This window comes from Cryptomeria japonica, chromosome 2 (genome assembly GCF_030272615.1).
Source record: "Cryptomeria japonica chromosome 2, Sugi_1.0, whole genome shotgun sequence".
Taxonomy (NCBI): Eukaryota; Viridiplantae; Streptophyta; class Pinopsida; order Cupressales; family Cupressaceae; genus Cryptomeria; species Cryptomeria japonica.
Window position 1 is genome coordinate 212,255,360 of NC_081406.1, and position 6,689 is coordinate 212,262,048.

Below are 6,689 nucleotides of genomic sequence, written 5' to 3' on the forward strand. Positions count from 1 at the left end.
TTAAGATTATGGTTTAAAGGTAGCTAATTCGAGGTTTGGATAGAAATTTATATCCTGCAGGGTATAATCACACTCCGTCATCCTCTTAGCTAGAAATAATGGGGATAGGGAAGGGAGACTGATTGAATCCCACTTACCTACTGTTGTTATTGTAGCCTAGATCTCATCCTTCTCAAGGAGCACATCCAGGAGCATTAACAAGAGTGGTAAGTTGGAGATCCCCTATCTGATAAAGTCTTGGCTAACCACTCAGTTTTGATTTTTTCTCTCTTATGCATATTCTGTGAGGATAAGTTTCACAGAATAATCTACTAAAGAATCTCTCTAGATGGATAGTTAAAATTTCATTTATAGGATTGATCGATACTAACATATCTGCCTAGTGTTTTAATTACTAACCATGTAGGCCAAACAGGTATTTTTGAGCTATTTAAGGATAGTATTTACACTCAAAGAATATCTTCAGAGCCATACAGGAGGAGTTGAAGGGACAAATGATTTCTGAAATTCAAAACCTGAAACTTGTATATGAGGGCTTGTAAAGGAGGGGTAAAATAGAAACACCCCTCCTAATCACCCTGGCCCGGGGTGTTGTTGTATCAAAATTTGGAATTTATTGTATCAAGTTATTACTAGCTAGACTATGGTCCCGAGCAAGGCCGAAGGTTTTCTCGCCTCCACTCTTTCCTACCGGCGCCCGCACGAGTGGAGCATTGTAAATTTTAAATAATTAATAAAAAATTTTGGCCTCGGCCTCTTATCGATCAAAAACAAAATAAATAAATAATTGAGATAGGGTTAATTGATTAAATTGATTTGAGAATAGAAATTTGATAATTAGGAGTGTTGAATGGTGATGATTAGAAGAAATAGTTAGTTTAATAAAATAATTAAAGAATTACTTAATCAAATAGATGAATAATTAGCGTAGGATCAATGAGACATTTTTAGGTGTCTATATGTGTGTGTGTACGTATATATATATATATATATATATATATATATATATATATACATATACATATATATACATAATATATACATATACATATACATATATATACATATACATATACATATACATATACATATACATATACATATAGATATGTATATGTATATATAGATATGTATATGTATATATGTATATACATATATCTATATATACATATACATATCTATATATATGTATATGTATATGTATATGTATATGTATATGTATATGTATATATATATCTATATACACACACACACACACATAATTTTAATCCCCATTTAAAAAACCTACAGCCACAACCTTAATGGGTTGTGCAAAGAATCCCATCCATGTATATACACACACACACACACACACACACACAATTTTAATCCCCATTTAAAAAACCTCTAGCCACAACCTTAATGGGTTGTGCAAAGAATCCCATCCATTAGGTTCTTTTAATCTCTACTGTTGGATCTTAGGGCTTCAAAGGAAACCCCAACATCTATTATGATGGAAAGAAAGGAATTTTTGACCCTATTCTCTCATTTGGACATTTTCTCAAGCCCTCCAATCCTATCCTTCTCCATGGAAGCCATTGTTGCAGGTTTCTCAAGGATGTGTGGCCTACTTTAAAGAAGCTATGAAGATCTAAAAGATTCTCTCAATGTGTTCTTGTTTTCTTGTTCCTCTTAATCGAGATTTTCATTATTTTTTTCCTCTCTTTTTTTCTCATAATAACCCTAGATCTAATTGTATTTTACCCTTATTTTTCTTACAGATTTGGGTGAGAGAAGAGGAGGAGTGGCAACCATTTGCACTCTTAGGGATTCCAAACCCCGTCTCTTGTTTAATAGAGATAACCCTTGATCTAATGCATCTTTTCCTTATTTTATTTTGCAGACATCTCAGGTGTGGACTGGAAAAGAATGGCGGCCATGAAAACTCTATCGGGTTTCAACCCCCGTTTCATGTTCTAAGAAGGGTTTCATTTTTTTTGAATCAACAAACTTTAATATTCCATTTTAATTAATTTATTTGAATAACTTTTATTTATTTTTTATTTTTTCTAGATGGAGGGGTTTGAAACCCCCCCCTTCCATTTTGACCCTATTGGGAGGTGTTGTGACCTCATGGTGGTCATAATTCCCATGGTTGTGGGTGTTGTGGTCCCTTGGGGTCGTAGTCTCCCAACTGTCCATTTTTTTTTAAAAACAAATATAAAATATATTGATTATAATACACACACACACATGTATGCATATGTATATGTATGTATGTATATATGTATATGTATGTATGTATATATGTATATACACATATGTACATACATATATACTATGTATGTATATATACATATGTATGCATATATATGTATATATATAAATATATACGTACATATATGTATGTATATATGCATTGGTAAGAGGGAACAACCCTAAGTGGTGATGGGGTTGAAAACGAACCTCTTCTGAACCACTCTAAATAACTGTGGGTGCAACAAAAGTTGTAGAAGATGAGTGCTAGAATGGTGTAGCGATGATTAAATTCACTAGATCTACACCCACCTTAACTGATGCCCTTACTAGAACCTCTTGTTTTTAGATTCCAAAATCCTTCTATCTATTAGCTCAAGCATTGTGATACACGCATGTCGAAGATACCTCTCATGTAATCTTCTTTTAGAGATAAAAAATTATTGGGAAGTGATGACCCTTGAATTTGAAGCTTGGTATGCTTTAGAAGTGAGTGCACTATAAGGGGGAGCCTGTGCTACCAAGCATCTAGCTATCCAACTGAATGTTGTATTAAGCAAGAGGATTCAACAAATATTGTCCTGGCAAGCCATATGATATGTTGTGAATGAGATTGATTGTTTGGAGTCCAAGTCCAAACACTTTCTTATGCAAAGGGATTGCATTATCGCCCTGGCCTTCAGTACCATGGAGCACCGCATCCATTTTGCCATATTAAATAAAGGCTCTCACTTACATTTTTGTATTTGTGAAAGCAAGATTTCATCACACTAATAATTCTTCACTACTTACTTGAATTTCTTCTGGCTAACATTTCCTCTATCAATCATTCAACTCTTTATCTCTAATCAACTAACTATTCTTTTGTTTCCTCATATTTTCTCTTTCTAACCATTCTTCTCTTCTTTCAGGAGATCATTCATTTTTTCATACATAAACAATCTCTCGAGGGGGCATCCTACCTCCATCCATCTGTTTGTTGGGGCATGACTTTATTTTTCATTTTTCTTTGAAACAATGGTCAAAATCGCATTGTCTAAAAGAGGGGCAAAATGTGGACACTAAAAAATTGTCAACAAATGTGTCTCCTATTTTTTTTAACATATCATGTGCATTGTCTTTAATTAAAGCCCTTTTACTAACAATTCTTCTAAGTCCTACATAAATAAATTTAATATTTATTTATTTGTCCCCTTTGTCCATTAATTAAATAAATTCATTTTATTTAATTAACTAATTCATAAATATGATCAATAAATTAATAAGACATTTTTATTAATTTTCATATTTATCTTCCTCCAAAATAAAGATAATTAATCAATTTTATTTATTAATTCATCTTTCTTTCCTGCTTTTCTTAATCTTTTATGATAGACTTGAAAAGCACTGAGAGGGGGGGGGGGGGGGGGGGGGGCTGAATCAGTGACACTAAATAAAACACTACTTCAAACACTAATTGGTAGATGAACTTAACCAAGCATTTAAAAAAAATACATGCTATCCAAAATGATATAACAACATCCACAAAAGTAAAGCATCCTCCATAACACAAGTGTTTATACGTGGAAAACCCAAATAGGTAAAAACCACAGTGAGATGGAACTCACAAGTTAACTATCTGCAGTAATAGATAACTGACCGGTCAAGGTCTACAAAGTGCTCTGCTTGGAGCGAATCTTGTTAGAGATCCCAAAGCTTGATTAGAATCTTATACCCTGTTAAGAGTACTACCTTGTTAGGAGTAACCTCATTGGAGGATTTGAGAATCCAAACTAATGGATCACCTTGTTAGAGGATTTGTACAATGAAGCTTGTTAGAGATTACCCGGTTAGGGTATTTGATTCTGTTGTATTGATTAGAAAACAACAAGAATGGTTTGATCTATTCTGAGTAGCACAATACTTGCTTGATCGGATCCTTCTAAGTACATTCAACACTGCTCTTCATCTTAACACTTATCACTCTTCATCTTAACACTTATCACTCTTCAACAAAATCTTTCACTCTTGATGCATATCGATATAAGCATAACATCATTCTCTATATTTTTCAAATGATTCACTAAGATGTCTTAAATAGACATTCAAATCTTATGTTGGCCTAAGGAAATCAAAACACAATTTCCTAGGTGTAGTGTATCTGGACAAGTGATCAAAACTCATCACAAAAATGACCGCCAAGAAGTCGGTGCTGGTAACTCATCATAAAATCAAATACCGGTTGGAACAAAACATGTGAGCCGTTGTCCTGGAATCTTCCGCTTGATCTCCATCTTCATCTTCATCTTTATTTTGATGCCGACTTAGTGTAGCCACAGGTTGTCTCTTATGCACATACCGGTTGACAGTGTAAACGAATTGAAGTTACACCCGTAGTCAATGTAATCATATGTGTGTGAGAGAGTGTTTCATCAATGACAACAAGTGATGAATACATTACAATCATCATCAAGCCAACAGTCTCCCCCTTTGGCATTGATGGAAACACTAAGAAAATTTTAGAGTAATACAATACCGCTAAGTGTGCATATACAACAAATTTACATATATACTCATACTCCCCCTTAATGAATACTCCCCCTTAATGCATGCATTAATACAAAATTTTCAAAAACACACATACATATTTCTACTCCCCTTTTGACAACAATGCCAAAATGAAAAAGTAAAATATATACATATATATAGAAAATCTGTATCAAAGCGTTCAACATATATTAACAACTTAAAAAATTTCATGCATTGGCTAATCTCATAAAAAAATCATTGAAGTTCTGCTTCATCTGTTGTTAAGCATTTTCCCTTGATTCCAGTATGTTAGCAGTATACTCAAATGTAGACATCAGCTAGGGTTAAATTCTTCTATTGAGTCTAGCGTGCAGGTTTCAGGAGTAGCAAGAATAGCTTCTACATTAGAGTAGGCTCTCTGAAGAATGTCGACCAATGTTGTGAGCAGACTCTTGAGCTCTTTTAGAGATCAGAGTCTCTTAGCCTTCTCATTATCATTCATGTCCAATCTGTCATGCAAATCATCTACAAACTGGTTAAAGGCATGAATGGAGTCCTAGAGTGGGACATATGCCTTGCATATCCTTTCCATTTCTTGCTCGGTTTCAACTTGACTCTTAGAAATGTCAAAATAAAAGAAAGAAACATTGGAGGTAAAGGCAAGATACTTTCCTCCAGATTCAATAGCTTTTCTCAATAGAATTCCATTATGAGATAGATCCATTTTGCCACTTTCAATGTTCTTTGCCAATTTATCTCCATATTTTTTCTTGTGGCTCTTCTCAATAGACAATTGAGCAGCATCTTCAAGTGAGTTGATTTGATCAAATGCATCTGCAACTAACTGACCAAGTTTGCTAATGGGTGTAGGAAGATGTGCAATAGCTATTTCCGGTAGTAAACCAGACAAAATTTCTACTGCATTCTAGATTGTCTCTTCTTCAATCCTTTGCTCTTTCAGTCTCTTCTTATGCACTCTAGATTGCATAACATTAGCAATCTTCAACATTTTTGATGCACTCAAAGTGTTCATATCAATGGGTCCTGAAATACTTAAAGAATCATCATCATCATCTTCTAAGTAGTTTCTGCTTTGCCGGTTCAGGAGGTACACTTTGAATGATAGCTCTCTCTGTATTTTGCTCTGTTGTCTTTTCAGGTAACTAAGTGACAACTTTCTCAATAGACTCCTTTTGAGTATTTTCAATGACCGATGGAGATTGGGGTTTCTCCAGTCGTTCTGTTGCCAGTTCATTGTCCACTTTTAGTTGAATAGCCGGTTGATCAACTAATGTAACCTGTACTTCAGTAATTGTAGGAGGCTCCATATCTGGTGTAGTGTTGTCTCCAGATAGGTCCACTATGTTTTTATCATCTTCATCAACAAGAATAATGGAGTCATCCTTCTTCTTGATTGGATAAACTATGTCAGGTTGAACAATCTCCTCTTCATCCATTTCCGGTAGAGGAACATCATCTGTAGTATTATCCTTATTTCTAGAGTGGACGAGTTCTTTCCTCTGTTTGATTACACAGGCTATCTGATGTGTCTCAGACTCAATAACTGCCCTTTTTGCATTAAGAAGCTTCAATATTCTCATTTTAAAATCAAAATGTACTTTGTATTGCTCAACTAAAGCACTAATTCCATCCGAGGATAAATTGGGAAAATATTGCACAAATATTTCATCAATAATTTTCTTTTCCAGTTGAATAGCTTCCTCCCATTTATCTAAAAGAGTATTATACAAAGAGATTGAAATATCCTTTGCCAAGTCATGCGGAAATCTATTGTAATGACCCAAATAAGTGATTACCTATTGAATAACTTGCTTCTTCTCATCTTCAGTGAAAGAATCAAAATATTCTTTGACATTGTCAAACCTATTCCTTCCTAGTGTCTTCATTGTTCTCCCAAAAATTGTGTCAGGTTGTAGGTAGCTATA